The sequence below is a fragment of the Neolamprologus multifasciatus genome, chromosome 2 (genome assembly GCF_963576455.1).
Source record: "Neolamprologus multifasciatus chromosome 2, fNeoMul1.2, whole genome shotgun sequence".
Classification (NCBI taxonomy): Eukaryota; Metazoa; Chordata; class Actinopteri; order Cichliformes; family Cichlidae; genus Neolamprologus; species Neolamprologus multifasciatus.
In genome coordinates, this window is record NC_140440.1 from 34083313 (window position 1) to 34110113 (window position 26801).

The window sequence follows — 26801 nt, forward strand, 5'->3', positions numbered from 1 at the left end:
CGTTTTTATGTAGGTTGGTGGAACCCGTCTCTACACTTGAACTATCCCAGCAAAAATTACGTCATATGTTTGCACCCACATTAGTTGATTAGGACGCGCTAACGCCTCATAAATGGGCCTATCTTCTGTTTGTCGTCCTGTTCAGTACTGACTTTATTAATTTACTGATCTATTCGATGCATACCCAGTTAGCTCTGTTACTTTAGGTGTAACCCGTGCCTAAGACATTGAGATTTAATGTACAATACTTACCAAACACCACTAGATGGTGCCTAGTTCCCAAGTGTTGTATATAATACGCTACAGCAACCCAAAACAGGATAGCCTTAAACATATGTAAATGATAAATAAACATAAGCGTGTAATGTATAAGGCGAAACCATAAAAGATTGTAAGGTCAGATAATAGTAACTAACAATCACGAGTTAACCAATCTAGAAACCAGTCAAAAAGTAGTGTTGCCTCCTGCCGAACATGGCTTTCCCATATGGTCTAGCGGTTAGGATTCCTGGTTTTCACCCAGGCGGCCCGGGTTCGACTCCCGGTATGGGAACTACTGTTTTTGTCTCAAATTCTAGTAATTAGGCTTTTAACGATGATTTGACATTGGTAGTAATACAAGCAATACATAAAACCATTCAGTAATTTTTTGCTATTTGATACGTCTGGCACAGCATGCGGTCAATATTTCCAGGGAATCGACCCCGCCCGTCAGGGAGTTTTCGTCAGTTGCTCTCATCTCACAAGGGCTTGGACATTCCCGGAAGATGCCTGTTCCCACTTTATATCTCCATGACGCCTGTCGTAATATTAACAGACTAAACTAAACCCCAAGTTTCGCGTGTAACACCGTCATTTTCTCTTTTCTCAACTTAATTTTTAAGTACATTGTGTCTGAAGCTGTGGGTTGTCTGTAAAAATCGCACCTGCGACTTCGTAACGGTATAAGTAAAATTAATTCACTTTTAACGTGTAAATAACTTGAAAAAAATCCAAGTTTGCTGCGCATGACACACGTAAATGACACTTTTCCATGACGTGTATAAAACGTATGAACCATTTTTTGCCGTTTTTTTAAACTAAGAAACTTTTTTAAAAACGCCTTTTAGCTCTTAAACCTCTTCCGTCTGCTTCGGACTCGCGTACTACTACCACGCTTTGGGAAAACTTTGGTGCCGGGCCAGCTATTTCCCAGGAAAATGTGACTGTTAGGAATTCCCCACGCATCAGCCCCCGCCGGAGAAAACCTCGACCTTGTGTCAGCAAGCACACGAAAGCAGCGGGAGGGTAAGCTGACCGGTGACTGTGTGATGATGTAGCTGTAGCACCGTAAAGTCTCCAACTCGCTCCAGGGATGTTTTTCTAACGTCGCCGCTTTTAAAAAAATAAGAGAACAGCTTCTTACTGGCTATACAAAGCCGGGGAATATAATGTACTGATAACTTCTGCTGGGGTAAGTACATCTGGGATTTAAAAGGCATGTTTTACAGTAATTGCTTGTTTTTTTTTGTGACTAACAGCGTGGGTGCTAACGTTGAGATCGCCTTAATGTACATTTTTCTTTTTATGGATACAGGAAATAATGTGTTTTGTCACCACATGTAAGCATTTATATACTAAATGCCTTTAAATGCACTCTAAAGAAACACGACTGAACTGATATGATGTACTAGAAGCTGGCACACGACCTGCAGGGCTTTGCTCTGCCTTGCTTTACTACTCCATAGATTTCTGTGACTCCCCTTTGTGTCAGTCAGCTGGCATGTGACTACATGGTGTGATGGTGTGTGTCTGTATGAGTGTGTGAAAAAATGTTCAGATCAGCTATAACAGAAGAGTACCAGGGCACTTTTTCTGTCTCCACTTTTGTTTTACTAGATGAGAGTTTTCATTTTGTCCTCCATTATGAAAATATAGCCTTGACCCCAGGTCAGCTGCACTAACTGTAGGCCTAGAAAGTGTGGAAATTGAGAGTCTGTGCATAACTAGCCAGTTAGAGCAATATTCAAATTGGCATATCTTCTATCGCTGACTGCAATTAAGTGAGATTACAGATGAAATGACTGCTCATTTGAATAATTTTCTAAGCATGAATGTCATTTTTCATGTCTGCAGTCATGGTGAGCTGCTTGTCTTTTCTTGGCCTTTCTGTTACATTAGATCAGAGCTGTTTAAATGTGTAATTTCAACTTCGGCTACGAAATTATGTACAATTTTCATAATTTCCTGAAATGTTCTTGAATAAAATACAAATATATGCTATGAGAAAGTATGTTGTACTGAAACACCCTGAGGTTTCCTCACAGGGGTCTCTCTGTCTCTGCAGGATAGATGAATGTTTACTGGTTTACACAAATATAGATCCGGCATGCTTGACAGAAGTGTTGATCAACCCTATTCTGTAGTGAGTCTAAATGTTTGCCAGATGTTTACATTTTTGCTCTGAGATGCTTGTATCATGGGAGCGACAAACACCGTCTGATTGGCCGGCCCGTTGGAGCAGGAGGCCGTGACGCAGAGGGAAGAGGTGGGGGGATTTAAGAGCTTTTAGTCTGACGGCCCCACTAGAGACGGGAGCAGCTGGACCCACCAGTCCTTCACCCACCCCTCTCCCCTTTAGACTTCCCATGGTGGGAACACTGGCAGAGAGGCTTGTGGATAATTGGAAACTTCAATCCACTGAAAGCAATTATCCAGAACAAGACTTTCCAAATATACTCCAGTGTGGAGTCTTGTTTGTTTCAAACATGTGCTCCTTGTTTTAGGAACATCTTGCTACGCTGCTGCCCACACTTTGCCCCTTTCCTCTCTGCTTTTCATTGCTTTAATGTTGCAAGGCTTCATCTGTGTGGACTTGAGCACTCTGCGGATAGAGTACTGTGTGGTTTAGGCTAAAGCAGTTCCTGTTAGCCTTCTTATCTTGCGACAGTGATGTCACCATCAGCAGCCTGAGCAGCTGAGGAGTCTGAAGATGACCGAGGACAACAATGGAGAGTCCTTGTGTTTCTTTAAGTGTTGAAGGGCTCCTCAGACATCAGATATGTCTCCCTGCCCAAGATGTACCCGGCCTGGCTTAATGGGCTTCTGGATATTGATTTAACTACACAAAAATAAGAACTGAGCTCTTATCCCATTTAGAAAGCAGCACTCCAGTTTCATAATAAGCTTTCAGAGCAGCCTTGCTGCAGAGAGGGAATATAGTAGCTTTTTTTGGTTGCAAGTCGGTGTATGTGGTAATCTTTGAAAACAAGTCGAACTTCTTACAAATCTCAGAGATGTTTGAGTATCAAGAGCTAATATGAAGTTCTGTTATCTGGTGCTTTCATGCCCACACATGCAATTTCAACCTCAATAACTGCGTAATGACTCACAATTTCTCATGGCCACCAAATCTGCTCAATGATCCTTGCTGGTAGGTGTAAATTAATGCCTTAGAAATAACCACAAGATGGCAATGTTCATATGCTAAACAAACAATCATATGGGAAGGCTGAAACCTCAAATGACTTGCATAAATGCAGGAACTGACTTGTGAAAAGAGAAACAAAACTGTTGAACTTCCGCCTTTTTTCCACATGTAGAAAAATACCCACGTCTGTCTGTTTTCTGTTGAAGGCTTGCAGGGGAACTGCTGATTGCAAAGTTCCTTAATTGTATGCTACTGTTGAACCAGCCCAAGCTGTTGACACCTGAGTATCACCTTGTCAGACACGTTTGATTGCTAGGCAGCAGGAGCAGCAATGAACCACTGCCATTGGACATGACGTCAGAGAGAAAGGAGAGACAGGGGAAATTCCACCTGTAACCTCGTTCTGCTCTTATGCTGCTTGCCTCACAAGCATGTGACTCGGTTTAGTCATTAGACCTTGGTTTCTTCATGGATCTGCATATTTTGTATGACGTAAAGCACTGATAATGACTAGAACTATATTTAGGACAACTAGATTGTGTAATACGAGTATCTAGCTGTGATACTTGGAAGTTAGGATGGGTTAGTTTTGTGAATTCTGCCATTCAGCATCATCGTAAAACCCTATGATTAGCTTATTTGTTAATTATGAAAATGCACATTGGGGCACTACCAAATCCTTTGTGTTTCAGCCAAAACAATACTGTGCACATGTGGCCAACATCAGTAGCAGACAGGTGAATGCAACCACATAGCTGAAGAGATAGATAGACTCACTTGTTACTTTATGAAGTACATCCGTTTAACTGTTTGTTAACACAAAATATCCAATCAGCCAATCACGTGGCAGAAACTCAGGTTTGTATTTACATGCATTTAGGCATGCAAGATGATCTGCAGCTGAAGTTGAAGCCGAGCATCAGAATGGGGAAGAAAAGCAATTTAGTGACTTTGAATGTGGCGTGGTTGTTAGTGTTAGATGGGATAGGATGGTCTAGAAGTTCTCTAGGTGACAATGCTTTGTTCTTGTCAGAGGTCAGGGGAGAACGGTCAGTTGGACTGATAGGAAGGCAACAGTAACTCAGAAAACGTCTTGTTATAACCTTGTATTTGCAAAAAGCAAGCCCAAATTGGAAAATAGAAGATTGGAAAAGTGTTGTCTGGACTGATCAATCTCAATTTCTGATGTAAAATTGAGATGGTAGGGTTGCAACATGAACGCATCCTGCCTTGGAGGTACTGGTCAAATTGTATGGAGGATATTTTCTTAGCACACTCTGGGCTACTTAGCCTGCCTGAATATTGTTGCTGAACGTGTCCGTCCCTCTGTGACTACAGTGTACCCATTTTCTTATGCGAATAAAGGATAGCACACTGTGGCACGAAGCTCAGATTATCCCAAACTAGTTTCTTGAACATGACAATGAATTCAGTGTGCTCAAATGGCCTCTGCAGTCACCAGATCTCAATCTAATAGAGCACCTTCTGATACAAGAGATTCACATCCTGGATTACAGTAACTGTGTGATGCTATCATGTCAACGTGGAACAAACTCTCTGAGAAATGTTTCCAGCACCTTGTTGGATGTATGCCATGAAGAATTAAGGCAGCTCTGAAGGCAAAAGGTGATCGAACTCTAAACAGAGTACGAGCAAGTGCCAGGTCAAAATATTTCTACCCCAAGTTGGCAATAAATCTCCAAATTAGCTTTATTTTTGTTTTCTATCTAAAGGGGAGGCTAAGTCTGCGCTAATAATAACACAGTAACGACTCTAATGAACTGGGCTAAATGTGCCCCCATAAAGGTTGTTATCATTGACTGTGTCAGTAGGCAAACGAGGCTTATAAAGCAGCGGTCCCCAACCCCCGAGTCGTTTGGTACCAGGCCGCAAGAGTTGAGGCTCGGGTGTGAAATGTGTAGTTTTCAGGGTTTTTATCGGTTTTCAGCGTTATTTTGTTATTGTTTTTGTCGTTAACTCGGTTTTCCTGGGTCTTTTCACGTGTGTTATGAATAAATCTTCTTTTTTTTGGTACCTTTACTAGTTTTATTTTGCTGTATTTATCCGCGACACCTTAAAGGCCGGTCCGTGAAAATATTGTCGGGCATAAACCGGTCCGTGGCACAAAAAAGGTTGGTGACCTCTGTTATAAAGCATTTATACAGACTGGCTGAGATTATGGGAGGGGAGAGTTATTTGGGTTTATTGGCTTTACTCTGAGGAAAGCTTTGAATCTGGGTGCATCATAAAACCTATATGATTAATTTGTTTGTTATTAAAAATCATTGAAAAATCATATATATTTGTGTATTGGTGTTAATGATTATTGCCTTTTAAAGGCACTTTGGGGTTTGGTGCCATAAGACAAAGCTACTTCTTCTGTTCATTTCTAGTCCAAACTAACAGCCTATTTGCACTTTATATCGATCGGGTAGCAAAATTGATCCTCTAATCTGAACCCTAGCAGGAAATTAAATAAGTATATTTCATTACTGTTCCTTTTAAGTAAAAAAATCAAGAGAATATAATGAATTTATATGCAGCTGGCAAAACTAAAAACCTTCAGAAGCTACGAAAAATAACATAATTTAATATTTGGCCAGAGCACACAATCCAGTCTCAGTGTATGACTTTGTCTGCGGGGAAAACTGCTGTAGCTTGTTGGCTCTGGCAGCATGTTGACTTCATGAGATTAGTTAACCATATTACTTATATTTTTTTATGGTGCCAACTGTAGACCCACGGTGTAGCATGTTGTATCACTGATGTATGTGTAATGACATTAAGGAGTGGCTTAGTTTGTAGTGTTCTAGCTTTGACCACACGAAGTCGTTCCTCACAAAAATAGAAACTGGCTTTGTCTGCAACTTTGGCATATAATGCTATTTCATCCTATCATTTTCCATGTCTCTTAGAGCTAACGAGGTACTGTAGTAGCGAGTGCTTCACAGAGGCTTTTCATGAGTCAGCTTACCCAGTGCTGCTTGGATTTAGCTTTGCTCAGAGAGGCCAAATGATCTCCCCTCATTCAACTTTCATTAAATGTAACACACACAAGGAGAGGCACAGCTGACAGAACTTACAGGGTTCTCTGACGGTTCATTACATCCACTGAAACGCAATTGTCTGCCTTCGCCATCCGTGCATTTGGGGTTTGGTTTTGTTCTTCTGGGTTAATTTCAGAGTGACAGTGGCAGTTCTCAGCCTTGCTGAATTATTTAACTGCATGCGGCCTATAGGCATTACAATCAAGGCCCTGAGTGGTGGTGCAATATGTTCTAAAGCTCTCATAGTATTTTATTAATAAGCTTCAGATGATGAGCTAGGGCTCTGGGGTTAAAAACGACTTTGTATTTGCCTCTATCGGGGCGAACATGCGCTTAACTTTGAGTTAGCTGGTGTGACACAGGTGGACTTCTCAAAACCGGATTGTTTTTCATCATAACTTGCTTGTGTGAGAATCAGCCTATGTGGTTATAAATCCTTCCTGCAAATATCTAACTGCATGAAGCTGAAATAGCCTGTGTAACCGAGGTGTGATGTGAGTGATCTCTGTATTTAATTTTTAATAAGCTGCAGTCTGTGTGTGTGGCTTGAGCAGCAGTGAACCTAACACTACTACTCCATCCACTCCCTGTTTATAAAAACGTACATTATATTGTACAATAAAGTAAAATATTTATACCACCCCTGCCTTGTTTGCGAGCATACCCAGAAGATAAATCTAAAACTGTTGATAACTCAACCTATCTCTTGTGAAGCAATTTTACAACACTCCCTGTATGCTAAAGTTAGCATTTAGGAAACAAGCTCTTTGCTTCAGTTTACAGCTGTAGTTAGTGTCTTATGGACATTTCAAGTCTGTTACTGTATGCACTCCTCCTGGTTAGCCTAACTGAGCCTAATAGATGCGAAAATATACCAAAAATGTGAAAAAAATAGACTCTGAGGCTTCAGTTTGCACCTGTCCATATACATATGATGTCATCCGGTTATCCCCGTACAACAGCTATTGTGTAACAGTAACAGCCTGATTGATGTCTTGCGCAATACATTCCACAGTTCCCACTGTGATCTAATGTTTCCATTTTGATAGGAGGTGGCGTCACATGCAGCCTGCTGTGATTCATGCTGTGGCAAGATGCTAATGACGTGGCTGGATAACAGACTGTATATTAAAGATGGACGTAGCCACTGTGACGTCTGCCACTGGTTAGCAGTGTTGGTCAAGTTACTTGAAAAAAGTAATCAGTAACTAATTACTGATTACTTCCCCCCAAAAGTAATCCCATTACTTTACTGATTACTTATTTTCAAAAGTAATTACTTAGTTACTAAGTTACTTTTTAAAAACACGATTTACAGCCTGAATAGGTGATAAAGTGATAGATCTTTCAGCCCAATTCTACTTTTTCTGCATAATCCATCATACAAAATGTAATCAAATGGAAAAGTCTCTTTTTAAAACTTGTTTTATTAGTTTTAATCTTTTAACTTTATGCATCAAGCAAAAATTTAATTATATGCAACATTCTCTGACTGGAAGAAATTTGTTTAATATTTAAACCTATTTTCTGCACATTCCAGCACATAAAATAAAATATTTTTTGTGTGTGTTTACACTCAGTCTTTCAAATAGATGCAAGTAAAACACAGCAGAAAATAAATAAAGTCAAAGACTAGCGGTCCTGTTGCTCTATTTTCACCTGTAAAGCAGGAGTGGGGTAGGCGGAGGTTTACCCTGGTGCAGGTGTGCCGCGGTCAGTGGAAGAATCCGCGAGTTTCTCTGTGAGTTTCCCATTACGTCGTAGCTACTCGGTGCTTGCTTGGAAGTTTAGGGGTTTTTTCGCTGTAAAAAGAAGTTTTCTTCCCACGCACAACGGACACTAATGGTTTTGTCACTTTTTATGGAATCAAACTCAAAGTGAGGTCAGTACTTCCACGCTTTAAACGCTGCACGCTCATACTCTCTCTGCACTCGATATATTATCCATTGTTGATCTGCACACAGCTGTTGTCACGAATGTCGCACTCGCTTACGTCACTGTCATGAGACATTCTCGCAAAAAAATCACGGTTTTAGTAACGCAGTAACGCAGCGTTCCTACGGGAAAGTAACGGTAATCTAATTACAGTTTTTGCAATAGTAATCCCTTACTTTACTCGTTACTTGAAAAAAGTAATCGGATTACAGTAACGCGTTTCTGCTGGTTAGTGAAGTCAGGTGATGAGGAAAGGGGGAGGGATCTCACAATGTTTATTCCTACAAAAGCAACTTGTGAATGACAAGGTATGATCACTTTAAAGCATACACTCGTTTATTGTCTGTTTGACTGTAACTGGGGACATGATTTACAAACCAAACAACATGTTGTACTCAGAAAACCTTGAAATTAGTAACTGAGGTCATAAACTTAGCAGCAAAGCATTTACTGAGGTGACAGATGAAGTGAGCAGCAAGGTTGTTTTCCCATAGATGTTCACATAATCTTCAAGTAGTCTTTTCACAACCAGAGGAGATGATCCTTGTTGGCACTAGAAAGAATCTAAGTTAGAGCTAATGTACTGCTAGATGATATGTCGGTTTTTAAACGTTTATATGCAACAACATGAGCAATGTTTATGACAACTTTAACAAAATGAGGTTTAATCTTCTTAAGCACCGTCTCTGTTCATTCTGCGCCAACTCCCAGGAGGCTGGTTGTTTCCAGAGCTGTGGAAATCCAAAATATCAGCAAAAACCTCCCAATATTTTACAGGTAGTTTGTTCCCCCCCACTGCCAATAAATAACCAATAACAATCCTGATGTAAAATTCAACCACTGAGAATTAGGTCATAAGAAAGCCTAAGATGAGATCGTACATATCAGTGATATAGTTTAATTGCCTGAAGTATATTTTCAGAAAAAACAGAAGTATATCTCTTCTTAAAGATCTTTTTGTTTAAAGCCCTTTTTAAAATTCAGAATAAATGATAATTACATTTCCCATGATAGTCAGCAAAATGTGGGTTACACTAGCTTTTTATTTAACACATTTTTCCACATTCGTAGAGTTTCATGTGGCTCGCAGTGAGAAAGCAGGCGCGAGAGTGTTTGAATTTATCATTTAAAAGACAGGCCCAGAAGGCTACACAGTATCTCTTTCACAAGTCATTTTCAGCTGCATATGGTTCATGTTACACATTAGTGTGAGTGTAGTTGGGTGAACTGAGACCTGCAATCTTCCATCATTCTCTGCTTACAGTTTCTGATGAATCATTCACATATGATGGGCTGAGACGTTCCACATTGCATTGTCTTTATAGCTGTATATGCCCAGCTCTCTGTTAAGTCTTTATGCAGTCATGCTTCATCAGCATCGTGAGTCATCATAGATGCCGGCTCAGCTCAGGTCGGTCACTGTCCGAGAACGAGAACGTTTTCATAGCGCTGTGAGCCGTCAGCTTACTGAACCGGTTAGATTGCTGCAACAACAAAGTCTGACCTCAACCAGGTGGTGTGCTATAAATCCAAAATTACTGCAGTATTTGCATATCACCCTGACAATAATCCACACCTGAGAAATGTTTTCAAGTATTATCTTGTCCAGTAATTCACTGAACATCTCAGTGGGAGTTAATTAAAATGCCTTTCTGCCCTCTTGCTTACCTCATTCTGTATTTCCTGCAGGGTGCTCGTCTGTTCTGTTAGCTACCATCTGACTGCCTCAGACTCAGTGTTAGACCTGCCTCCAAGCTGCACAAATATTTCTGCATGCCCTCCAAATGCTCCTGTATCTCACACCGTCAAGGATCGTTTCAAAATGTTTGTCGGGGCCCACAGTTCTCCATCTTGACTCTCGGCTGAGTGATCAGAATTTTCTTGTAGCAATTCGTGGTGAAAGTTTGTGCGGTGCAGAAAAAGTGTGTTTGCAAGTGCGAAAAACGGTGAGAGATGCGAGCATTAGACCTATTTCAGGGCTACATTTTAAGTATGTTGAGGATTGTGTCACAGTTTGATTCAAGCAGCTAACGGTGACGCTAGCTTTGGAGTTTAGAGAAGCTATAAGATTAATATCGTGCAATTAGTCGTCTAGTTTTCTCCTTCGGGGTTGAAAGCAATTCAGTGACAGACTTTGGTGCTGTGCTCTGCCTTTAATGGGGACATACCGCAGAAAATGTGGGCTTTGAGGCCTGCTTCTATTGTGGTTGGCCTCTGTTAAGTAGAATGAGCACATGACAGTAATCACTGACCCTTTTTTTATTCTTGGGCTGCAAAAGGAAAGGTGTGTCCTTCCAGATAGCGTGCATGGTCACGTGGCTCTGCACTGATCACACATCAAGGCATTCTTCCCCCCTCTCCCTCTGCTCTAGTTAATACACAACCATTGTAGGAATAAAGCAAGAACACAGTGCTCTGTGTGAGACAGGCTTTTTGTGTTTTGACACTGTGGGTTGAATTTAATTTCATTCCACTGACACGTCTTCAAGCAACAGCAATTTAAACATCTTCGCTGTTATTGCTTTTCCCCAGAGCGTGGATGTGATTTGTTGTGCAAATTTGGGTGAGTTTGCATTCAGTATTACAAAAGATAATTGGAAGCTTGGCAAATTCTTTGGAGAGAATAAGTGAGACCTTATTTTTCTCCTTCCTGTACTCAAGGAAAATCCTGTAAACACTGTAGCAAATTATTCACACGCCATCCTTTTCAGTTTAGTCTAGATTTAAGGCCACAAATATGTTCCTCCAAACACTTTAAGACAGAGACCAGTGATTAAGTACAATTTTCTGCTGCTTTTCTACAGATAGCCAATCCAGTCCACAGCCCAGTCAGTAATCTAGTGTCTGTTTTGCCATACATTAAAGATGTAAAGACATCTATTGCACTTAGCAGTTGATTATATATTAGCAATACAGCAATAACAGCACATCCTTCTAGATTTTGTTCCACATTAACCTTACTTGCATTATGCAATCTGTCTGCCACAGGATGCAAAAGGTTTACTGCATAAAGAAAATGCAATAGCTGCAGAATCTGACAAAAATATTATTATTTGTTTGTCTGCCTTTGCTGTCTGTTCCTGTTTCTTTCATTTTGTTAAAGCACGGTACAACACGGAGCAGTGCGGTGATGCAGTGGCTAAAAATGTCACCTCACAGCTACCCAGATGTTTTCCACATAAAGATGACTCTAGTTCTGTGGTGTTTAGTCGATTTTCTGAGTATGAATCATCAACTAGTTTGAGACGTGAAGCATCATAGGAATCTTTTTAAGATGAACAATTGGTGCTTTGCATTGTTGTGTATCATCATGAACTGAACATTTTAATTTTGGTTGGACATTTATGACTAAAATGTATATATTTTTTAATACTTGATGAATTTAAAGGATGTGCAGATTAAAAGGTTATTGGATTAAACTATTTGGCCAATAAGGGTCTCTATTTGTAGAGTTTGCATGTTCTTTCTGTGCATTCAGGGGTTTCCTCTGGATACTCTGGCTCCTTATCACAGTCCAAAGACCTACCCCTTAGATTAATTGGTGATACTCTATAGCAGGGGTCCCCAATCCCAGTCCACGAGGGCCGGTGTCCCTGCAGGTTTTAGAGCTCACCCTGGGTCAACACACCTGAATCACATGATTAGTTCATTATTAGGCCTCTGGAGAACTTCAAGACACATTGAGGAGGTAATTTATCAATTTAAATCAGCTGTGATGGATCAAGGACACATCTAAAACCTGCAGGGACACCGGCCCTCGTGGACTGGGATTGGGGACCCCTGCTCTATAGGCTGAATGTGTTTGATGTCTGTCTCTCTGTGTTCACCCAGTAACAAGGAGGTGACGTCCTTGAGATTAAACATGTCTTTTACAAGCATGCTGTCAGTTAAGACTGGCAGCATTATGCTAGGAGTTAGCATTTTAACCCTTTAATGCCCAGTGTATCCTGTTTGATACATACAGTTTTTATGTGAGACTTCAGTGTGATTTCTTTCACCCTCGTAAAAACATAAATGAATTGCACAATACAATTTTAAGCAGTTACAAAAAGCCACGTGTTACAAATACGTTACAAATTAAAAGTCATATATTGAAATGAAAAATTGAATTTTTTAAACTAATTTTTCAGGTGGTTCAATAAACTCTCTATTTTCAAAAAAATTTAATTTTATGGCAAATATTTCATGGTTTAGGGGTTAAAGGGTTAATTGTGGGAGAATAAAGAGCACATGCAGGAGATCACAGACGCAGTGGTTTAATGCAACAACCCTCCTGCTTTGAAGCAACAGCACTAACCACTGAATGAACCACCATGCTGTTAGCTCCAATAGTTATTCTGGGTCAACATGCCTAATTTTTCTCTCTGATTTCTAAAGTGTTGCTGATTGTTTTGCTGGTAGTTTGATGGCTGGTTGCTAGCAGACATTCTAATCTCTCGTTTGTTGAGATAAGCCTCTACAGTATTTATTACTCTCAGTTGGAAAGAAAAGAAAAAGTTGGTAACCACCTACTTCACATTGCCCCTTATTGCTTGAAGTTGCTGATTATCATCAACTTTCCATAGAGCCTGGTTGCCACTTCACTGGTAGGCACTTCATGTGTGGACAGGGCTCCTTTGCAGCAAGATTACAGTCTGTCTATATAAAAATCTGTTTCCACTTTAACCTGATTAGAAATTTTCAGTAATTTTCAGTATTAATTATTTGCTATTTTACTTCAGGTAACCAAGTAACAATGACTTCATATCAAAAGATTTCCTTTATAGTCGTTTTATATAGAAAAGAACATTTTGCCACATGTTCAGAAAGTGACTTAAACCATCAGCCAGTTTCGAAACCAGTCAGATAACGTTCTGTTGGAAATATGTTAATCATCCAAGTTCTATATTTCAGAAGCAAACGCTAAACTTTAAAGTGATGCAATCATTTATTGTTTGAATGTTTTTGTTATCTGCGCTATTCGTTGTATATTCAGTACATTTTAGTGGATTTCTTTTTCTAATGCCCTTTGGCCCATCATACATGATAAATTCATTTGATAAACTAGTCAGCATTGTAATTCTCGCCATCACCAGTGTGTGAATGTGTGCGTGAATGGGTGGATGACTGGTTGTGTAAAGCGCTTTGGGGTCCTTATGGACAGTGTTGGGGAGTAACGGAATACATGTACCGCCGTTACGTATTTAAAATACAAAATATGAGTAACTGTATTCCGTTACAGTTACCGTTTAAAAAGGTGGTATTTAGAATACAGTTACTTTGTTGAAATAAATGGATTACACGGCGGTACTTCCCTGTTTCATATTGTGGCGGGTCAGGACTGTTTGGGTTTTGTTTGACAGCTACGTTCTGTTGTTCCGGGTGGCAGCGTTACGGTTGCCATGGTTACAGGGTGACGCTCTCTCTCTGCGTGTTTCCTGGGTGAGAGAGGCCTTTTTGTTGTTGTTGTGCTAAGCTAACAGGCAGAATGCTACAGGTATAGCTCTAAAGAATGTAGCATCATAGGCAGTGTAGTCCGTGCTGCAGGGAGAATGGACTGCCATACACGTTATGTGTCTGTGAGCGAGGGAGGGAGAAAAAGGAAAAGTACGAGCTGTCATCGAGCAGAAACGGGAGCTGGAAGCATGTAAATATAATAATAACCACTGCAGCCAAGAAGAGAGCCTGACGAGCCCAGCTGTAAGTAAGACTCGACTGTACACCGTGTTCGTGTTTTCCTCCAAAAACAATAAGTTCTGTTGGAGCAGCCTTTCAACGCCTCTCTCTGTCTCTGCTAGCAAAGTTGACCCAGACAACAAAGTAAAGCTAGTTTTCAGCTACGAGCCGACACAGAACCCACCGTATTAGCCAGAGGTCCCTTTACTACGGTTTGGAGCCGCGGACCTTCAGTAACAGTAATAAATCACAGCAATAGTACATTCATGTAGTTGTAAACAGCATGATAATATATTAAGTAATCCAAAGTATTCAGAATACGTTACTCTCATTGAGTAACGTAACGGAATACGTTACAGAATACATTTTGGGGCATGTAATCTGTAATCTGTAATGGAATACATTTTAAAAGTAACCTTCCCAACACTGCTTATGGACTAGTAAAGCACTATACAAATACAGGTCAATTACCATTGCTTGCTGGGAACCTTTTAAAATGTTCAGACACTAGTTTCAAGTTATATATGCCTGCTGCCCAGGACAGATAAATCCAGTTCCTTGAGCATTGCTCTTATAATTCCTCCATGAGCAATGGTCTGTCTGGCTCTGACTATACTGGCAAGAGGTTGAGGGAATAAATGTTCTCCCAAAATTAACTGAAGGCTGGAATGTGTGGTTCGTTATCTAACAATTTTCTCCATCTCCGTTTGGAGTTTATTTTGAATTGACTACTTATCAGCTTTCTATGCTGAATTTGTTCTTTGGAAAATTTAGGTAAAAATAAAAACTTTCAAAAACAAAACAGTTTCCAAATTCTAATATTTAGAATTATAGCTTGTTGTTTAATATTTAGAGGAAGATCAAAATGCACGTAGCTCTCCTTTAGACCTCACGCACTGTTTCTGCTTTTGTTGGTGTTTTGTAGAGCTGTTGTCATTATCTGAAAGTTTGCCTGTCTGCATACTTTTTCTATGTTTACATGGTTGTCCTGGATTTGGGCAGTGCTGCAGTCCATTAGCCTTAAGAGTTTATATCACAAGAAGTGAACAGCTTCCTCTAAGGCTTCGAGGTTGTGGACAGTATTTCCAAAGGCGAGTGATAAATGGAGCTTGCTCGGTATAACTTTCCCTCACAACAAGGCTATCAATTCGCTCCCAAGCAAACAGTTGCTTTTACTCTGAGCTGAATTGTGCCGAACACAGGCCAGGAAGAATTAATGCGAAGATGAGGGCACTCAGTGGAGATGGAGAGGGGGATTTGGAGGTTCATGACAAACAGACTTGGCCAATTTTTTGAATACTAAGTCCTATGATAGATCATGTTAAGTTGTTTCGCAACAATCCCAATTGAAAACTAATTTTATCCAGTGACTAACATTTGACGTTCTGTTAAAAATACTACGTGGAGGTTTTCAGTGGAATACATGTACAAATTAGTGCACAGGGTGTGAAGACAGAGTGCTCAGCATTTACCACAGACCACCACTTCCTGTTTGCTAAAGTGTCATTTCTGATAAAGATTCCTATCTATTCTCATTCGCTGAACTTTACAAGATGTGTGTCACTAAAAATGTTGTTACCCACTGATCTGATCAGTGGCACTTCAAGCATGTTTTGATAACACCCAAAACAACATGTGAATCTTTATTTTTTTTAAACGATAAATTTGCCTCTGATGATTGTTCACAACTGGAACTGTCCCATTAGCATGATTGGTGAGTCTCAAAGAGGAATAGGAGGGGGTGGGCTTCTGTCACAAAGCACTTGCTCATACTAAACGCAGTCGACTTTACATTTTGATTTCTTTGTACCTCCCACTGCTAGAAGTTATTTTATGATGCATTTAACTCCTCCATATGTCAGCTGCTTAACTGTGCGGCATGCCTAATAGGCTTACAATTCATTTCAAGTGTTTTAATGGGCCACAAAGACAGGTGAATTTAACTTCTAAGGTGCCATACAGATTTTACTCGCCCACGCCGCATGGTCAAAGTCTGAACGAAGTGCATACCTGTCCAACTGTTTACTCACACATCCAGTACTCCACCGCCTCTGCAGGTGAAACCCGTCTATCGTCTTTCATGGTGTTTAAGGTGTGGCCCTACTGTTGGTCCTCTCTGGTTTCCCCTCCCCCCCTTCAGCTCCGTCCAATCCCCGCCACCAGGAGAACTCACCTGAAAGGATTTGTATTTAGGGCCGATACTCGTCGCTGATTGGCCAGGTGAAGGCACTCTGCCTCAGGGCTTCACTACCAATGGCGACAGTGCTGCGTGACTCATAGGGAGAGGACAAGTTGCTTCACTACACTTCTCCTTTTTCTGTTTCAACCAGCAGCCTTTGCATTGTCTTTTTTCACCCTCATCTCCAGCTTTGTTTTGTCACTGTGAGAAAGAGGTGTGGGGCCGGCCTGTCCACGTCTTTAGGCACCATTGTCCTCCTTTGAAAACGTCTTGGATTATTTCCAGTTTCACCATTTGCTGCCGATTCTTCTCTTGGTTGCTGAGATCAACACTTGGTTGGTTGTTATTATGGACCTTGTCACCCGAATCCTGTGTCTTTGAGGTCAGTGACAGATACTTCTCCTCTCCACATGTTACCTGTTTTAAGCTTTTTTGTGTGTGTGTTAAAGGAAAGGTATACATTTTACATGAACAAACATAAATAATATATATTTATGTGTGTAAGCGGACAAACAGTTAGGTAGTTGGTTGCTCTGCTGTGCATGGCTCTCGTTGGCGTTGCGCTGACATGTTTTAAGGTTTTCAATAGAGAGCTTTAACAAGTCATCTCAGTTCATCTTACGTTTAGGAGCTTGTTTTCTCTTGTATTGCATCTTTGGAGGCATACTAATAAATCAAATGTCACTTCAAAAAACAACAAACCTGCATTTGTATTTATTCGAATCACCTTCTCGCCCATAAATCACCATTTTCCTCAAACCTAGTTGAAACTTTTTAGTGTCTGAAAACTTGTCAGATAAGTTTATCACTTCTAACTTTCAAACCTGCCATGTTATATATAATAAGGATGATCTTTAACTTCTATGTGTGTTTGTTGCATTTCTTTTCTGAATTGTTGCCTTATATGGCGTCTTGAAATAAGGGCGGGAACAGTATTTTGCAAGTCCCCTGACCAAGCCCACATGTATTTTTCACTGTGTAGTAATGGTCTACTAAAAAGTAATTACACTCTATGATGATTTTGATCCATAATTGCTACACAAATGTCATGCTATTATTAAAAACTGCGAGTTGCTACATTCACAATTAGAGTAGAGAAGAATAAAAGTAGAGGAACGGCTGTGGTTTCGCTGTTGGAGCTCTTAGCCACAGCCACATCGCGTCAGTCATGCAGAGCTTCTTCAAAATCTTCTGATCACTGGAACAGAATGCTGCTTATCTTGTAATGTAGATGCCCAGATGTTTGACATTTAAGCTCACAGCAAAGTCTGACCCTGAAGTACCTTGCTTCCTTTTCTGTGCACGTAAAAGTTAACTTTGTGTAAAGTCTGTCAACCAAACGATTGTGCTTAAAGTATCTGTTTCTAAAAGTTGCACAGAGCAGCAGAGATAAAAGCACACTTCCTGTTTCCTCAGAAATCGACTCTGCACTTTGTGCACCACAGTGTGCACGCAATACATGTTTGAATAAACATGCCTCCGAGTCTGAGTAACATTCTCACTTCACATGAATCTGCTTTTAAATGTTGCTTCATTGAAGATGCGCAGAACTGTGCAGTTATCTCAGCGAAACCCCGAACAAGCACAAAACATATTCGTCTAATTTTTAGTCTGGCTTTTAAAAAATGTAATTATACACAAAATATCCAAGCATGTGATTATTTCATTGGTTTGGCATTCAGAAATGATCTTGTTGATGTAATGTTTTGCATAACAGCTGAGGCCCATTAAAGGCAGTGTAGAAGAGGTCATCTTACAGACACCAAATAAATAAATATCTCTATATTTTAGACTGAATATTGAGTATTATTGGGTGAGGGTCAGGTGGCCTGGCCCTGAAAAACAGAGGACTTTTTATTATTTTTATGTGTTGTACCATCAACACATGATTCGGTGTGTGAATGGCTCTGTTGTTGAGCCGGTAGAAGTTTGCATTTGACCTAACTTGCCTTACTTTCTCATCATAACCTATGCCCACCCTGATTTGGATTGTAAATGAGGGCCTCTTGCCTCAGAGGACGAACTCATAGTGAAGCTGCTGTTTAGTGAGGTTTTATGCCTCTCATTGAAAGAACAGGAGGGCGGCTGGACTGCAGTCTTTCTTCCTTCAATACAGTGTCAACAAGTCTTAGCCTGTAATTAGATCATTAGGCTTGGGCGAGATGACGGAGGCGGTGCAAGATAAGGAGGTGACGAGAGCAGGAGCAGGCGGGGTTTAGTTTATTACTACAACTCGGGCAGGCCGAGATATGTAAAAATCGAGGATTTGTGTTGCTCCATGTTGCAGGTGCATGCTATCACAAGCAGAAAAAAACCAGAGCCAACTGTGAATGGTCAGGTACAAACTGTTGGTTATGATTTGAATAGAATAAATGAGAGTAACAAGACTTTTGTGTGGTCAGATGGCAGCAGAGAAATGGTTGTTAAATAGTCCTAATTGTCGATGTCATGGCTGCATATTCAAAACAAAAATGGTGCCATAATTTCCATGATTCAAATAATGAAATCTTTTCCTAGTAATATTATGGCAAGAATTATTTCTTTATATAAACAACTTTGCTTAAAGTATCAACTTGTTCATGTGTTCCTTTTTGCCTGGTGACCACGACTTCTACCCTTCAGCCGTCCTATTTATTGAAGCCGCTGCGGAAAACCAGTGAACTCATAGTGAAACTAGTGAATAAACAAGGCTTGTTCACCCGCAGCCATTGTAAGTAAGCCCAACTGGAAAATGGCTCATATGAGAAAGCACACTCGGAGCCCTTTTTGTATTGCTAAACGATGAATTTGCATCACATTTCCACGTCAGTTTCCCCATTTCTTCTTTGCTGTTTTATTTTCCATTGCTCTCTATTTATGGGATGGATGGAGACCTAAAGATTAGAGAAGTACGCTTGTGATGGGAAGTTTGAACTCCTGTGACCCGTTGGGAAAACCTGGGTGGGGAAAGTTAATGTATAACTTTCTCTTCTGCTTAATAGCTACTGTGCCACTGAGCAAGGCACATTCAGTATTCAGTTTGTAAGCTGGTTGTGTATCTCTGTTAATATGCTGCCGGTGCTCAAGAACCCTCCCTTGATAAATAAAGTTAAATGGATTGAGCAACTGTCTCCCTGTGTTGCAACCGTCTCATGCTCGGAGCGTGCTAGGACTGGCCGTTGTTCTGCAGTACATACCGAACCAGAGCTGTTATCATCACATCTCACCACAGAGCCCAAAAACCAAATCGTTTGAAGTTCTTCTAGCCTGGTGTATTTCATTTCAGTCCCCGATCTTGATTTATATTCGAGGGGCAGAGATTCTTCTTCTTCTTTTGTCTCTTTTCTTCAGTGCATTTCTCTTGACTGGGAACTCGTCTGTGATTTCTTTCAGTGATGCTTTCTCTAAGATACTGATGATCACATTGTTTGTCTGTGTTAGTCCTTTAAGTAATTTTTATTTGGAGTTGATTCACTGTGTAGTGAAGTAAAAAGACTTTCTAAACGTTTTACTTACTACATGTTTTGAGGCTAATTTCTCACATAAATCTTATAGATTTAACCCCTCCAGTGTGTACTTATTAACTTTGTGGTTACAGAAGTACTGGTATAATAAGCCAGGCTGAAATAAGTGAAGTAGGTCATGTTTTCTCACAAAGAAAGAGGGCGCACAAGAGAAATGATCTAGTACAGGGAATATCAGGTCACACCTTTTCACAACACTCCTGCTTATGTAATGCACCATACTTATCTGGGAGTATTTAACAGAACACGAGTCTTGGCGTGACATATGGAGTCACGGTCAGTTGTGAAAAAGTAAATGTAACTTCTGTCAACTCAAGTACCGTACATAGTCATAGTTTGAGGTACTGAAACTTTTCTGCTGCAGTTCAGATGGAAGCATTGCATGTTTTAATCTGCCACGTTACTTCAAAAGCTTTACTTAGTAGTTATTGTTCAGATTAAAAGAATAGAGAACATTAATGTTCTAGTGCGCTGCCTTGTGATGATGTACGAATATCTATGCGCTGCACAGTTGCGTGTTAAGGAAAAGGCTTTGTGGTTGTAAGATTAACCTTTGGTCAAGTTAAAGATCTGAGTACTTCGGCCACAAAGAAATGTAATGCAAAGTCCTCCTGCATGTTTCTAGAATAAAAGGTTGATCCTGCTGCTTTCTTCTCAGTGGCATAAAATTCAGGTGGCATTTAGCAATGGATTAGTTTGCATCCTTGATAGATTTTCAAAGGAATAATGGCGTCACATATTTAAAAGGTGCTATATTTACGTATCTTAATGTGAAAGTTCAGTTGCTATCAATGCAATTCAGCTATCTCCTGTGAGTCTCTTGCTCTGTGGTTGGACTCTACTTCCTCTGTCTTCAGCTGCAGCTGGCGGAGATGATAGTCCTTTTGCTTTGAGGCCTTGGTGAACTTAGCATATCAGCACATGAAGCAGTTCCACTTGGATTCACCAGGGGAGGGTTAACCCACAGGACGTGAGACTCACTGGACAAGTACTGACATCAGGGACTAACAGCCACCACGCAGGCACGGACATGTAACAGGACAAGGAACTAGCTGGTTAACAGTAAGTGAAATAAATAAAACAAATAACTTCCCCGTCCAAACTTTCCTACCTCACATGAACTGAGCGTGACTAGTTGTAACACAAGATAAAAATAAAAAAGAAGACGGAGACTAATGCTAAGATTAAAATTACAACAAGAAAAGGATGCAGAGATTTGAGAGTTTGTCTCTGTTTCCAGGCAATCAGAAGCACAACTAATCATCTAATTGCTTTAGATCAACTATCTGTGGGGAGAATTGTTATTTAGAGATCGATTCGACCCAAAAAGCATTGTGATATGACCTTTTGGCCACATCCCTAGTACTAATAAAACCAACAGACTCTCAGAAACAGTAAAAAATAAATATAACATCTATAAAATAATGAACTGGAAGCCGTGTGAGTTGGTTAATGCTGTTTAGAAATTACTTCCCTTTTACTATCATGCAGTTAAAGAGACCTACTATTAAGTTAGTGTTGGTTGATATACATTTTATATAAAGCGTCTACATGGAAATGATGACAACTCATTTATCTTGATAAAAGTTCATCGTTCATAGACGTTGTTCACTGAAGTTGTGTGGGCGGAGTTTGAGGTGCAGATTTATTTTTCCTCCAGATAAAAACAGCAAACAGACATCAGAAATAAAATTTCCATTACAACCTTCTGTTGTGCTCTGCATTTATTTGAAACAGTCATTTGGGACTGTATACTTTACAAATACAGAAAACTTCATGTCTTCTGATGCAGTTTGATGCAGTAGCTATAAATTGCTAATGCTATATAAAGGCCTGAAAGCGAGTTCACAGTGCAGTGTTTTTGTTTCCAGTTATGTGGGTCCCACCCTGCATGAGGTAACAAAGTGCAAAAACGTAGACTCACCCTGTGTGAGATGCATATGAACATAAAACATAAAACTTTAGCTGCTATAGTTTCCCAGCTCTGCTGTGCTAATTTAAACATCGTATTTGCTTTAATGCAATATCGTTTGGTACAAAGAGTCATTCTAACCCAGGGAAATTGATTTGCCACATGTTTTTAGGAGGCTTTTGGTCTCAGACACCCCGCTGCAGTGGTGTCTGAGTTTGAAACTTTCAGCAGCAAGCTCTCTCATATGGAAAACTGGCCATGCCCATAATCACTGCAGCTCTCAGATGATCTGCTGAGTGGATCCCCTTGTCTGAGTGCTAGTGTCCAAATATAAAAGGACTGTAACAGACTCTCAGTGCTCAGGGCTTCAAGGAATGACTGCTGCATGCAAATTTCTAAAAATTTGTGGTGACATGGTCGATGTATAAAAATCAATAATAACATCACTTCTTACATCTGTAACTCTTAAGTTCTTGCATCCAGAAATGATTGATTTATGTGACAGTACCACTTTGGTTCTTTTCTTTCTTTCGTTTTTTTCTCTCGTATTCAATCGCACCTCACCCACAAGTAAAAAACCCCCCACTGCATTCTCATTACATAACCTGACAATTCAGAAGATCTCCTTATTTGCAGGATGTTAGATGTGAATACTGATGACATAATTAATAGCAGCATTTAAGCTTAGCTAGAATCAGTCAGTAGGCCACTGATTAACATGCAAGATTATGTTTGTTTAATCTGCCAGAGATGAAACATCCAAGATAGCATGGGTTAGTAGGTAAGATTTAGAGCTAAGTATAGTGATTTACTATGTTTTTAAGTTAATCTAATCAGCTGTTGAGGTTTGTAGGCTATACTAGGATGATAGTAATGTAGTGTTGGATGGGTTTGATTCTATTGATGCCAAAGTGATTATGGCTTCTGCTTGTAGGTCCAATTCGTCACCGAGTCAGAAAGCAGTTTGAAAAAAGTCTGTCATGTGACTCAGGTGTGGAAAAGCTCCACCGCCTGGAGTTTGACGTCATTGTTTTAAAATGCACGACTGTAGAAGTGCAGTATGTAAAGAACTGAGGCACTTTGAGGCTTGCAGCTGTTACAGATTGGACAATTTCAAAATGTTTCTTAGCTGGAAGAGTTCTTTGTTGGGCAAAAGAAAAGAAAAATCAGAGGAGTAATTTTTACAATTCAGTTTTTTGATTTCAGCAGTGAACACAGGGAGAAGCAGCTTGGCAGTCCATTCAGTTGTGTGTTTGTGCTTGTTATGCTTGGTCTTCAACATGCATCCTCACAAACACAGTGTGTGCCTTTGCTGAGCTGAATGAGGCCCACCTGCTCTGTTCTTGTTCCACACAGCCTACTTTACTAGCCCTCTCCCTCTGCGTGTTGCTAGGCAACAGCCACTCCTTGTTTACCTTTGCGTTTTTGCATTGTGATTCTCATCAGAACAACGTAGCCCCAGCCCCTCTGGAGACTGATTGTCAGGCTTTTTTATTCAAAGTAGCATGAAGCAAAGATTAGCATTTGTATGAGCCTGTAGTGTGTGCATCTTCCTAGAAACTCTTCGTGTTTCTCTGCACGTGTAGTTATTGCTGATCCCAAATATGGTAACGCAATCACACCGTGTAAATATTTTGTTACACAGCAGTACTGAGCACAGCTGTCTCTTTAACCAGGTAGTTTATTGTCCTCATTTCATGCACCCATGCTGCACCTTCCTCATCAGGTGACTGTCATAAACAAGTGTATTTCATAAAGCCTTCTCAAATATTGACCAGCCTGAGCAGACAGTCCTTCTGCCCCTTGCAAATATGTCAAACATCTCCTCAAATGTATGAGCTGCGCCGTAGATTCATATCTGCGGCAGCTGGAATATACGAAGCGGATGGAAGAGGGTGGTGTTAGCAGGGAATGTTAATTTTAATGTTATGAGCAGTGAAAGCACAGGGCGGACACGATTCTAGAAAACTTGTTAAGATGACGAGCTCAAGCGTTTGAAGTCCGAGTAATGCTGTAATACCTAAAGCATGCAATCCAAACATTTGTCATGAGTCTATGAGTTGTTGTAGCTTAGGCCTGTTAGGTCACTCGCACAACTTAACACTTTTTCCTTTGTCTGTATTTGAACTATGCACTTGGCATCTTGAGAAGCAATGACTTTGCACTTCTGTCCTTCGATCCAGGAATGGGCACACGTTTACTGGCTGCAAGATTAGATAGAAACATTGGCCAGTGGTATCCAATACCACACTGACCCAGTATCCAATTGTGTGAAATCAGATAAGCTGTCTTGAAGGGGCTAAGCTGACTCAGTGTGAGTGGTCCTATCAGCGAGGCTTTATGGGGGATCAGATGAGAAGAGCTGATTTTGTTGTTATTAGCTGTTAAACTGAAGCTTGATCCCTGGAAGTCTCAAAAACAGCCGGGGCTGTAAATCTGCATCTCTGAGAGGGTTTTATCCTTTTGATGAAAACATAATAAATGTAGTAGACATGCTGTACTCGTGTTATATGGTACTTATTTCTAAAGACAGTGAGTATTAAAAGGAATACTTCTGAGAAATAAATGTATTTGCCTTCTAGCACAATAATGATGAGGAGATTTAAGGCACTTTTATGTTTGTGTGCTAAATCTAATGTCGTTCGAATGTTATAGTTTGTTTGCATAATTTGTACAAAGATTTGTAAAGTCTGTACTTTCACAAAGTAGGTTAACTTATCAGATAATAGGCAGGTTTTGTTACCTTTGAACAGAGCTAGCTTTTTCCCACTTGTAGCGTTAGGTAAATATTTATCGTACAGATCTGTGAGTCACATCGATCTTCTCAGCTTCCATGTTGTTTCTTGAACTAGTGGTAGAGTCGAACTGTATGACGAGACAAAGATTACTTTGTCTCTGTCTGACTATGTGCCTTCTGTAGGTGTGTTGCCTGTTAGGTATTACTGCATGCCTGACTGTAGGTGGACACATCAGCCTGCTTGTGTCCAGACCTGTTTGGTATGCAGCCTCTTTTGCAACAGCCAGGTCCCCCTTTATGATCCACAGTCAGCCCTGAAATCTCTGGGCTCCATCCATAACATGTACCTACGCTAAGAGACAATCTAGGAAGTATCTTGGCAAAGTTCATACAGTATAGGCTTCCCTTGAGTTTCTTAGGAATTGGGAAAAGTTGCGTAAAAATGGCAGCTATCAGAGATAAAGTTGGCATCGGTGTTTAAAGTGTAAGAAGGAATTTAGGATGTCAACTTTCAACTTGCTCACTCAGTTGATAGTATGCTGCTGGTATTTTTCCCGTGGGTACAGTATCCTCCCTTGCTGCTGTCAGTATTCCTGTGAAATGACATCTTCGTGTTGGTATGAATGTAAGTGGTTGTGAGTGGTACAGTAGTGCAAATTTTATAAATACTTTTAATTTTAGTTTGATTATAGTGAAGAAGGACAAGTTTAAAGCAATTTTCCAACTTTGGGTTCATACAAAGACGTGACTCTGTATGCACTAGCCTCCTGTATATATCTAGCGCTTGTGGGAAGCTTGCTTATAGTCTACAAAAAGAGAGAACTTTGACTTTTCCAGTCTAGTCATGCATCAAATGGCTCCCACTCAGCAGCCAAAACAACAGCAGAGCCTAGAAGTTCAGATGAAACATTTCAGCTATGTCTCCAAGAAAAGAATCAGCAGGGCAACGAAACTCCTGACACACATGCACAGACATGCATGCTCTTTATTCATCCCTGCTCTCCGAGTTCTTTTTACTCAGAAATCTTTTTGGGTTATTTTGAAATGATGTCACTGAGCTCAGATGTGAGAAAAAAAGAAAAAAAGTTTATATAGTTCCCTGAAAACAGGCCAGTACAGTTTTGGAGCCAGCTCTGGTTTGTAAAATGCTTGGATGAATCTTATGCTCTTATCAAAACTTCTTGCTTCTTGTTCTTTCTTACTGGCAAAGAGCAACATAGAAAACTGAAATCACAAGCTTTACATACGTTACTGCTTTGAGTATTCATTTAGGTGTAAGCATTACCGCCTACAGAGCCGGCTACATGCAGCACTGCTGTAAACGTCTCGAAAAACATTCACGGCAATGCTGTAAATATATATGCTAACAATATTTTAAAAATACGGCGCTGCACACAGGCTTCCACTTGCATGGCAAAGATCACATTTTTAAATAAAACTGTGGCGGCCACAGCAGCACACAGCGGATCAAACTGACATGTTTGGTGCAGTTGTCTTTTCTAAAACTTTGCTGCAATTTCCTGTCCTGTTTTCACAACTTTAGTGGTTCTTCCTATCTGTGACATGTGGCTGGTTGCCACATTATAGAAGTAGGCTGCTGGTGGTAATTTTTACTAAAAGCCCGCATCTGTTACTTTACAAAAGGCCTCTCTTTGGATTTGTTACGTATCAGGTAAGACAGCAGCGCTGGAGTTAAGATGGAATTTATTGATACTTTATTGTGGTTCGATTTGTTTACCGTGTATTTCTAAGCTTAATATTTGTTCGTGTTCAGTTAAGAACAAAACTGAATATTTTCACACTTGTAATGAATGACTCGGGCTTCAGGAAAGTTCTTCTCTGTGTCTTCTAAAAACATTTTGCTGTGCTGTCGTTGCGCACACAGTGCGTTTGTGCACTGAAATACTGTATGACCAATAAGAGAACACTGTGTGACGGGAACTTTGTAGTTTGTTCTTAGAATTTGTGCAAAACCAACTCATGGGGCCAAATAAGGGATGTATGTCTGTTTTGAGGGGTGGGTGGGTTAGTAATGCTATCTGCTTGTACTTGTGTCAGCATTGTGGGGAAGAGATGTCTGCAAATGGCAGGTGTGGCTTTGAGAACTCTGCTGTGATCCTTTTGAATCACTAAACAGCCCTGACTGCAGCAGCAGCTTTGAAAATGTCAGAAAGCGAAAGAAAGCTGAGTAGCGTCTCATTTGCAGAATATATTTTTGAAATGACTCATTAGCTTCTTAATATTTTGAATATATTATTTACAGATTTCTTACTTCTGACTAGTTTAACTTTTAAAATCCAATGATATGTTACACTGTCAGACTTATCTATAAAAAGAGTCCAACTGCAGTGTAATCACCTTCATGTTTTACGTCACTCTGGCAGTAGTTATAAAGAAACGGTACCTGTGTGACAACACTCAAGT

At 40.2% G+C, this 26801-nt stretch overlaps 1 protein-coding gene and 1 non-coding gene across 7 annotated transcripts in view; both read left to right on the forward strand.

Annotated features, from left to right (window-relative positions):
• The first annotated feature begins 481 nt into the window (after nt 1–481).
• trnae-uuc (transfer RNA glutamic acid (anticodon UUC)) lies at nt 482–553 on the forward strand. Its single transcript has one exon. It is a non-coding gene; the product is annotated as a tRNA-Glu (tRNA).
• A 199-nt stretch (nt 554–752) lies between these two features.
• elf1 (E74-like ETS transcription factor 1) overlaps nt 753–26801 on the forward strand; it is a 43598-nt gene continuing 17549 nt past the window's right edge. Inside the window, exons 1-2 of one of the 6 annotated variants that reach the window (XM_085130947.1) lie at nt 14839–16607; nt 20586–26049. The gene's annotated coding sequence lies outside the window, so the exon portion shown is untranslated. The other 5 variants (XM_085130962.1, XM_085130955.1, XM_085130938.1 and 2 more) reach the window with 5 other exon arrangements.